The sequence below is a fragment of the Dromaius novaehollandiae genome, chromosome 13, assembly GCF_036370855.1.
Source record: "Dromaius novaehollandiae isolate bDroNov1 chromosome 13, bDroNov1.hap1, whole genome shotgun sequence".
Taxonomy (NCBI): domain Eukaryota; kingdom Metazoa; phylum Chordata; class Aves; order Casuariiformes; family Dromaiidae; genus Dromaius; species Dromaius novaehollandiae.
The window spans coordinates 8,746,326-8,757,500 of NC_088110.1; the positions used below are offsets into that span (position 1 = coordinate 8,746,326).

General features: G+C 38.4%; 1 long non-coding RNA gene across 1 annotated transcript in view; it reads right to left on the bottom strand.

The window, feature by feature from the left end:
• LOC135329769 (uncharacterized) overlaps nucleotides 1-11,175 on the bottom strand; it is a 121,503-nt gene that overhangs the window by 82,124 nt on the left and 28,204 nt on the right. The window contains exon 2 of the long non-coding RNA XR_010391407.1: nucleotides 9,615-9,779. This is a non-coding gene — a long non-coding RNA (uncharacterized LOC135329769). The remainder of the gene's footprint in view (nucleotides 1-9,614; nucleotides 9,780-11,175) is intronic.

An 11,175-nucleotide genomic window follows, 5' to 3' on the forward strand; every position in this document is an offset into this window, starting at 1 on the left:
AGAGGAATTAATGGCCGGATTCCAGCCCCGTTCACATCCAGCTCAGGTTTCAGTCCCTAACCAAGACTGCTGAAGACAGTACAGAATCACGGCACAAGCAACCACTTGCTTTGGAGCCCTGTTTATGACATGAAGAATGATAGGAAAAATATCTGTAAGAACAAAGGCTAAGAATACAATATAGAAATGGCCTGAGATTTGAAAGCTCATAAGAGCAGAGATCTACCAGGTTTGTAATGGCCATTTAAACAAATAATCAGAGCTATAGCTTTGAATAAACAATGACAACATCCAACAGTTCTTCACTGCTTTTCTCCTGCAAATTACTAAACAACAAAGTCTCAAAATACCTTTGTTAAGAAATAAATTATTATTTCATCCATTTCACAGATGAATGTACCTAAGGGCCCGATCCAGAAACAATAACTAAACTGGGATATTTGTCCTGGGTGAAATCAGGAACATTATCTAATCCTACCTTCATCACTTGTCTCTTTCAAACCAAGTGCATCTCATCATACAGCCTATGATAATCTCATATAAAAACAGCATATAAGCACTGAGCAAGCAAATAATACGTGAAGATATTTTCTAACTTGTTCTTTTTATTGCTTAATCCTTAGAAGTAAACAATACACTTTAGGTAATAAATATGGTGCCATATGGATAGGGAGAGATAAAAGACTGTCAGGAAAATTGCCAAGATTGGTGTTTCTCTGCAGAGGATATAGTATCTACAGTGCTGCCAAAATGAAACAGGGACGAATGAGGACAGAAAACCATCTGGCCGGATTGCAGCAAAACCAAAAAAAAATCTATACTGAATGACAAAAATAGAAAATAATTAATCCAATAATCACAATCCAATAATTTCTCTGTTATTAATTGTTATATGTGAGAAATATTACTCAACATGCAAAAGCAGCCTTAAAAGCATGGCCTTTGTTTTTATAGTTCTATTATATTCTACAATGCAAATAGGAAAAAATGTTTTTTGTAAAACACCATTTACAAATACTTGGCTGACGTGCAGTCATTTCAAGCTGCTGACAATGCCAATTGCATTCCTTCACTCAGTTTGACTACAGGATCCTCATTAGTCTAGAAGAATAGAAGGTATCGGCATCATCACTCTACAGTTATTTGTATGATTTGCATTTCAGCATACATTTCTGATTATTTACACAGCAACTTTCTTATAGAATGATTTAAAATGACTCAACTAAATAACCAAAATAGCCATCCCAAACAAATAAGGACCACGATCCAAAAAAAGAGAGTGTTTCAGAGTCTGTATAATTATTAGCTAACAACCAGACAAGGATGCAAGTACAAGTGGGTATATAGCTCATATGCTCCTTATAGCCCTTGGTGACATTCACCTGCTGCCATGTAACAGGGAAAGACTTCTTTTCCACTTGTAATTAAAATCTGTTCTTGTGTGGCTGCTGACATTGAGTGGCCACAACCCAGAGATCTGCACTATCATACCATATTTGGATTGCCAGTGCCTATGTGCCAAGAGTTGAAAAATGGATGCTTACAATTGGACTTTGTAGTCCACATTTAGATGTCCAGATAAGTGATGTGGAATTTAAAGACTTAAGTAGCTAGATGCTCCCAATTTAAGCAATAAATCACCTGATCATTAGAAGAAACACACATTGCAGTTCATGTCCTGGGGCATAAAAGTTTCTATCAGCATATGAAAGTGCTGCTTTCTACTTGTCTGATTTCATATTGACTACAATTTTATATTACAAAGAAGGAAAGAAACTGCTCCCTCCCTCCTCCATCCCTCTAGCCTCCCACAAAACTAACAACACATGCCAGAGTTTCTGGGGTAAAAGAGAAAGTCAAATGTCACTTTAGGGCCGAGAAAATATCTTCAAACTATTTCTGAATAAGTCATTATGGATGAATGAATTAGACAGCATGGTGCATTTGCATGTCAGCATTTCCTATGCTTACAGACTTCACGACATACATATCTCAAGATACGGGTTGCTGAGGAAAGGGAAATACTGTTGCAGCTTATAGGTAAAATCATATTTGCTGAGAGCTATTATGTCAAATCTGTTTGTACAAACCATTTGGAGGGGAAATCTCATCCTTTAGGTCTCTAATTAGGCCATCTGATGTACTGACTGCCTCCTCAAAAGTGCTGAGCACTGTCAGCTTGAAAACTGGGGACACGTGGCACCTCCCACGATGTGCAGCAGGTTTGTCCATGATGCCAGCTCACTGCAAATGGCTGTTACTGTCTGAGAAGCTAGCGACGCCGGCTTCTTGTGAGCTCATCCCTGCCGATGGGATGAGACGCATCTATTTCATCTATTCCAGTAAGTCCGGTTAGCTGGAACCACAGCGGAAGGCGGTTCGGCCAGGCTGGCTGACTTTGCGCTGGAACAGACGATGCCCACACGCTTTCTGCTCCACCTGCAGGAAGCCCAGGGCAGAAACCTCCAGCAGAGGCAGCTGGAAGAAAAGCACGGGGAAGTGGCAGTCAGGGCAGAGGGAGGCAAAAATTACAGTAATGTCTTCAGCTACCCAAGCTAGCTGAAGATGACATCTGGCTATGCCTTTAGGTGCTCAGAAGAAAATAATTTTTCCAGTTGTTTCACAAGGCATAATGAATCTTACCATTAAATAGTTGAAATGTTTATGAAAAGAAGTTAGAGAGAAAATCATTCTAAATCTTTCTTAATATAGCTCACAGAATGTAAAAATAATTAAACACTTTATTTTATTTCTTGTTCTCATTGATTTAGTGTTGAACTTTGAAAATTCTGCCTTATATAAAGAAAGTAGAGGTCAGATTAATTAAACTCACTGTTGTGGCCAGTTGCTATTTCATAAATATTTGTTTAAAGTTTTTTTTATTTAGTTCTACAACTAAAAAGCCTTGCTTATAACTCTCCATGAAATATCAAAATATCTTTGTCTTAAGAATCTGCTGGAGTTGAGCATTTGGGTTCTGAGCCTTTCCAGCATTATCAGGTTAGAACAGAACAAACAGACTAAAGTCTGACATCAGCACTCTTCCCAGCAGGATACACTACTTTTTTCATTAGAATCTTTGAGCTTGAGATCAGACACAGGGAAAGATTAAAACAAATATGAATTTAATCAAGGGATCCTACTTTCCTGGTGTGGGAACAGGAACATGCTGACATAAATAGAGGACGAAGCACTAGGGCGTCTGAACCAAATCAAAGACGGCTTGCTTACCACTAACTGCTCAGATGATCCATATCATAACAACAAAAAGAAAAACAATTATTTATTCTTTTTGATGTTGCTGCTCAGAAGTAACTTCCTTTTTGAAGAGAGCAGGGTCAAAGCCAAGTTATTGTTTTTGCTTGAAACTTTGTCAGTGAGGGAATAAAAGTTATTAGGTATGACTTACTTTGGGGATTTATGTGGGAAAGTTAGAGATGTTCCTTTCTTGTGGGTAATAACTTGGGAAAAAAGCTAATTGTAAAATGAACTGAAATTCATTATTGTTATGGAAAGTCAGATTATTAAAGAAAAAAATAAAACAGATAGTGCACTGAAGCCTCCTAAAATAGATGGTACACAGCCAGCTCTCAGCCTGAGCTAATGGCCAAAACCAAGTCTAGATACTACATAATGCTGAGAAGATCCTGCAGTTAGAGATAAGTATGCTCCACATTTGCAAATGAGTAAACAGAAAATTCTGAGCTTTTTTCTAGTGCACTGAAGATTTAACCAATGGCCACCAAAGTCTCTTTTGATCTGTTAGTCAATGCAACTAAGAGAACCAATTAGAAGGACAAAGTCAAATGAGACAGGCAAAATAATGCATCTCCAAAAAGGCTGATTTGGTGATTTTAAATTTTGTTATACTATTTGTAATTCATTAAAACTGTGTCCTCAGCCTCATAAAAGACACAAAGATGAAGAAAAATTATGCCCAGAAGAGTTTGCAAGTCAAATTTATATACAGAAATAAACTGAAGAGTTTACATACATACAAACATTGTTGTTTATAACATGCTTGTTAAGTGTACAAGCTTATTGTCCCCATTTTACAGATGAGGAAAGTGATGTTAATGTTTTAAGTTCACGTAGTGCTTGGAACCCACCTGAAGACATTCATTTTGCCTTATAACTGTGAATTATGTGGCTCTGATTTTCAAGATAAAGAAATCCAAAACATGAACCCCAAATTAAGTCAATGGAATTGTAGGTTCCTAGCACCTGACAGGGCATGTAACTTGTCTTATTTTATTTGCGGCTATCTGGAGCATAACGTAACTTCAGATAGTCACAGTGATCCTGACTTCCCCCCACTGACTTCAGAAGGGAACAGAGCAGGTTCAGAACTATTACGTGGTTATTTTATTGTAAAAAGAAGTTGAAGCATTAGATCACAATCTGGTTGCACCTACTAAGCTACAAGCCTGATGATATGGGAATTTCACACAGATACATCCACACAAAAATGGAAACGCAGGTTTCCAATCTGAGTTGATATGTAAAACACAAACCTCATTGGCTGGACTAACCCCAAGTTAAACCACTTTCAAAAACAGATCACAGCTCTTCTGTGTGAACGATGGTGGAGTTCAGGCTAAAAGCCAGAAAAGAGTTATGATTAGTGATGCAGGGAAGAAGACATACTTTGAGAGTGAGAATGTTTCTCATTCTGCATAAAAATAAAAAGGAAATCTAAGTTCATTTCAAACAGGAGAAGCCAGAATCCATGTGACACAGAATACCTGATGGCAAACTCAAGCCAGCATGCTCTGTGGCAAGTACATACTTAAACAAAACGCATCCTTGGGAGGGCAGAATGTAGTATTTCTCCTCTTCCTAAGAAGTGCACTGATCCTTATACAGCATTTCCTAACTAATTAATTCATGAACCTATAAATATTAAACACAGCAGTTTTACAACTCCACAGCAAAACATCAAAAATAGTATCTTAGAAAACATTACAGATTTTTGTTTGAGACAAAAAGATTTGACAAACAAAAGGAGCACAAAGCTGACAAGAATACTTATAGACTCTTGGAGACAGACCTGGTGAGAGAAAGAAGATGCTTCAGAAGCACATTTCTAGGCAAAGTTACGATTACCTTGGTTTTCATCAGGAGAAAGAGGGGAAAGACCTCGAAACACGGAGGGAGGGAGAAAAGTGGGAAAAAAAGTCTAAAATTATAAAATACAAGGTCAATTTATACTTAAGACATGAAGGGAATAGCGTGTCTACAGCATTTAAGAGGAGAGAGAGCCCTGTATGGATAGCAACAAAACATGCATGTAACAGTAAGTGGAAGGTTTTTATCAGCAGAATGAAGGACAGTTGAAGTGCAGTCAGTGTAACTGCTTGAGAAGGGCCAAGCCTAGGTACATCCTGGTGATAACACTGCGCAACATAGGCCTTGTATTTTTGTCTAAAAGCTGGAAAGCCAGCTGTCTCTGCATCCACCGTTCCAAACAAAGAACCCCCTCTGTGTTCCTTGCACCTGCTTCCTCTCTTTTCTGCAGCAGGAGGGACACCATACCGGTGCTGAGGGCAGGAGCCAGAGCACAGCGCCGCTGAATCAGAAAACAGCCTTGGGATATCTGATAGGGGATATTCCGTGGATGCAGGGCGGGGGGGGGGGGGGGGGGGGGGAGAGAAAAGAAAAAGACTAACATTCAACCTCAGGAAGTTACGTGTCGGCAAAGCAGACCAAAACTTTTTTAAAAGGCAGAGTTGAAAGAGACAGTGAGGAGGAGACATGAAACCTGATTGATGCAGCTGATTTGGTTCAAAGCAGAAACACAAAGGTTAACTGAATGCATATTTTTAAGAAGGCACTTTCTAAAAATCAGCCTCATTTTCAGTGTCTGAAGAAGCATAGGCTTCATGAGCGTATCAGTAGTGATTTTTGAAAATGTGAGCCAAAGACTAGAAACCTGTCATACAGTCCAGAACGCTACACCCAAGTCTGGCACTACTGACAGAGAAACAACCCCTCGGTTATCCCACAGATATGATTTAGGAGACTTAACACATTATTCAATCAAACTGATACAATCTTTGATTTTTGACATATCAAATAGCATTGAAAATGTTACAGACTACAGCAGAGTCTGGAAATCTTTCTGAATTAACATTTATGCTGTATGAGGAAGATGTGGGTCCTTACTCAGCTAAATGACAGTTAGGCAGCTCGACTCATTTATATTGTACACCAATCTCTTCCTGTATAGCTGGTTAACTCTTTCAGCAATTCTGAAGATGTTCAACTACATCAAGATGCTCAGAGGATATCAAGTAAAATCCCTCAGTCCCCTCGGTAGATTACATTTCACCTCCAAAAAGAGTGAGAGGAAATGAAAACAAAAAACAACAAAGAGCTGAATAGAATGACCTGGTCAGCTCTTTGACAGTAAAGACAGTCACATAATGGATATTTACAATACTAATAGTGCCTGAAACAAGATGTCTAAAAAGACCAATAGCAGACACATTTAACAAGAGCAGCAGTCCTTTGGGTATGCCATATGTTATCCACAACTCAGGTTATTTTCAGTAACATTAATAGAGTCATATATAACATATCTATGTGTGCTTTACAACATAGTGCCTCAGAGAGGCTTGGGAGGCAGGACTGGCTGGAGTTGGTGCGTCCTCATGGTACAATACAGCGCTCTACAGAGATGCCTCCTCTGATTCCAAAAACTGTTGAGCTGTTAGCACAGAATTATAATTGGACTAACACACCTCCCTCTCAGTAAGGCTAATTCACTCAGACTCCTGTCACCCAGATATGGCTATAGCTGCTTCTGGCTATTCAACTAGCACAGCTGATGCTGTCTTTGGCATCCACACTGTGCTCTGCCGCACACCACAGGCATTCCAGGAGTTTTGTCCAGGCTTCACCCCATGACTGATTATCACAATTTAGAGCTTAGATTACACAGCCACAAAATGGTGTGGTCACTGGTGATGCACAGAATTCAAATTTGGACATCTGTTCTTCAGCTAAAATGCTCCTGACCACAACCCATCATTTTTGTAACAGCAAGATGATCGTATGTTCTCACGTAGAGAACACAGGACCAAAAATCATCCTGCAAAAATCTTCATTACATCATTTTCATGCAGCTTTGCTTGAGACATAGGATCTTCCCTGTATTCCTCATTTAAGTCTCAACACAGGGAACATACTCATCTCCAGTACTGCAGCAAGAGAACAGAATATAATATCCAGAGTTCTTGCACTTGGCTTCCGACGTAGGGGAGCGTTTCCTGTAACAAATCCCAGAACAGGAAGCACATCTCCAGATCCTTATATTTGACCCAGCAGAGGCAAGGGAAGGAGTGAGAAATATAGATTCATAGGATCCCTATCCCTCCCTTTAAAAAAAGTATAACCAGTCACCTTACTGCAGGATAACACTAAAACCAGGAACACAGCCCATATTAGAGATAGCCCCGTAACCGTCCTAAATGACTTGCTGTGTCTATACAGTGCAATCCCACACAGACATATTAACTTAAATCCCAAAAACAATACAGCTGTCTTAACAAGATCCTGCAGCCTGAATGCAAGACTATGCTAATGCAGCTGTTCTTGGAATCAGGGATATCTGATCCCTTCTGTAGTGCAGTTACCTATTTTAAAGGAAGAGTCACACGAATGCAGATGGGAAGTATTCTGCATGCTGACATAGAGCGCTCTGGATGAACTGTAGGAAATATGAACTGACAGAGGCAAGGCTTTGCAAAACTAGAGAGGATCCCTCTAAGGGAAAAGCCCCTAGGAGGCAATAACTTCTCTTGGTTCATTTCAACTCTACTTTATCAGCCTTCTTACATGGAATATGTGAAGAACATGCACTCATGGCATAGGAAGGCAATATGAAGCCACAAGCACTTTAAAAAAACTAAACAACAAAAAACAACACAAACATGATGAGAAAAGTCACTTCAATCCAGTAATAACAAGAAAGATCTGAGCTAGCTGTTGTTATGAAGAATGAAGTTTAAGGAAGTGCAGTTAGCAGGCAAGATTCTCAAGATAACCTACTCAACTCAACTTGCATCGCTCTCCTGGCATGCTGCAAGGAGAAAATTCTAGCTGGGGACACACTCCTGAATGGGAAAAAGACCCCCTTTACTGGAAATACAACTAACCAGGGGGGTATTTGAATTTCTCCACCTGCTCAGTGGATTTCTGTGTGGTAGAATCTAAATACATTTTTGGTTTGTTTATTTCAGGTAAGAAGACGTTTCTGTAATAATTGTCCGTTACTGCAACTGTATGAACAACTGACATCTTATTTGCCCTACTGAGAATACAGCTTTCTTTATAATACTTTTGAAAAGTCACATGTGAAAAACTTGATTGTATTGTTTTCCTTTTTACAAAATCTTTATGATCTCTCTGACTTCAGAGAAAGACAAAAGTTTGCATGCCTTTGTTTATAAAAATCAATGAAAAAGTATGAACACAGAAATCTTAACAAAAAATCCTAATGAAGTCCTATATTCTTTTCAATATATGGGCAGCATTGTTTCAGTATAGTTTGAAAGCTTACAAATTTAACACATTATAACTGTGATGAGATTGTAATTGTATAAATTACATATGTGATTACAATACTATTTTATAATGACTTTTACACCCTTAGGATATTGTCGTCATTACCAGAGCACAGCTCAGCTCATTCTGTAGAATCCGCAGCCCAGATTCTGCACTGCAGGGCATCCACTTAGCACCATTTCAGCATTTCACTGCAATGCGGTAAGGTATTGTCTTATACTCCTGGTATTCTAGAAGGATCGCCTTATTGTCTTACAAATTCTTTTTAAAATTCATATATATGTATATACATGTGTGTGTATGTGTATTAGTGTAAAACATAAGGCTTATATAGTCTTGTATGTAATAGCCATCTTTAGCCATAGGACTGGTTTCCTGAGAACTCCAGGAAGGTTTAGGAAGGTTTACTGAATCCAGCTGGCCCAAAATTAGTGAATTACATAGATTAAATTTATTCAGTTATATACATGCAAGTTGCACTCTCATCCAAGGATTTAGATTTATTTATCTACACTACGTACAGAAGAGCTACTGTAAAAGAATACAGAAGTCAAACTTTCAACAGACAGGAAATACCAACAGAAAACGTGCTTGTGTAACCTTGAGTGAAGCTACTGTGATGACACATTCTTTGATTACTTGATTACATGTCCTAAGGATTCCTGCCTCTTCCAGTGCACATTACGAAAAGTGTTATTTTATTTAAATAAGGATTAAAAAATTACTGTTCATGTGGTTCCAGACTTTCTTGACCACTGCCATCAAACTCTGCTCACTACACAGGGAATATTCATTCCCTCAGGGGATATTTTTGTGTGATGCTCATCACCATAGTAATTGTTTCGTAAACATAAATTAATTGTCTTCATGATACAACACTGAGACATAGCATGGGGGTAGAAGAAAAAGTAAAAACACACCTCAGAGACTGTGCATTCTAAGAACTAAAAGGCCAGTCTCAAATAAGTAAAGTCATTAACTGAAGTAAGATGAAGACAAAAAAGCATGATAAATGATTAAAGAAGAAGAGGAGTCTTAAAACTTACAGACTGAAAGATTGTACTTGTTCCAGATGGCAGCTCTTTCTTCAGTTCCTTAGGCTATCCTTCTACCATGATCGCATATTTTTGTATCTTGACTACATCTGCTGAAGTCCATGATAAGAGAAATGTAGATGGCTGAGTCTAAAATCATCTTACTGCAAAGCAGATCTAGAAAAAAAAAGAGTAATGAAAAGTTATTAGCTTCATATACACTGAATCTCAGGGGAGAGGTAGCAAATGACTATCTGAAAGAAAAGCCTTGGGCTTTCAAAACTGGAGAGAATATGTCTTATTAGTTGGCCAGCAGTTTCTACAGAGCTAAGTTTCTTGCTAGAGTTACCAAAGCTCCAGTAGACTGCATCTTCTTTGATTCAGATCAGTAAACTTCCCACCAGTTCATCAGTCATTAACAGCCAAACATACTGGTTCCTGTTATGTTTCCTCTCCAGTTACTAACCGAGCTATCAGCAGGCTTAGTTGGAATAGCTCTAGGATGCATGTTCCCATACTCATGGAAAGGAGTGATAACACCAAAATGATTTTTATTCTGTGGTAATATTTCAATAACAAATTAGCAACATTACTTATTTATATCTTTCTTAAATACATTTCTCAAGTGGCAGTGTGATTTTCACAAGGAATCTTCCACATTATTCCCTTTCTCCTTTTTATAGGTAGCCAAAAACACCCTAGGGACAGATCCCCATATTTTTTTTTAGTCTTCTTTGCGTTTATCTACTGTCATTCTGTAGGTGACTTCAACCGTTTCCAAGCCCACCAAACACCATGGCAAACTTGCCACCGATTTTAATTAGGACATATTTCTACTCTAAATTACCACCTTAAAAAAGATGGCACAGATTTTTATCTCCTCTAGCTCTCTCTATAGGTCAGCTGTTCTTCTTATTTTCTTAACTTTAGAAGGGCTTTCTTCCTCTTTCATTAACTGGGAAAGTAAATACCTACAGAATGGGGGTAGAAAGAGAAAAACAAAGGGAAGATGGAGTACCTTGCCATACCCATTGACAAAACTACATCAGTCCAGTGGATGCCTACCAACAGTGCACAGTTTATATCAGATTATTCATTTTCTAAAACTCTGTTTATATTATAGTACCAGAATATATCCACCTTGATACGTTCTAAGCACTGAACAAAACACGTGTGACCAGATTTTCTAGCGTGTCCCATCACTCAGGGTAGCATGATTAAAAATGGATATCATAGCAGGGAGAAACAGCAGAGCTTTAGCACTGGATTTGGCACTGCAGAAATAACTATTCAAGTGCAGCTCAGCAGTTGAAACCAGCAAGCCTACATCACTGAACCACAAACCAGGTTGTAAAGAAAAGAAGACGATATAGACAATTATTTGCTAATGGATATACAAATGAACAGTTAGGAGATAATGTGAATGGGATATCGTTAATGTTACTATAAGGTGTATGCTTTTCTTGTTCAGATGTACATATTATTCAATCTTCTTCTTAATTTGTTCCATGAAAATCAAGACTTAAATAGACACTAGATAGATACGGTGATTTAATTTTCCCACATGGAAAAC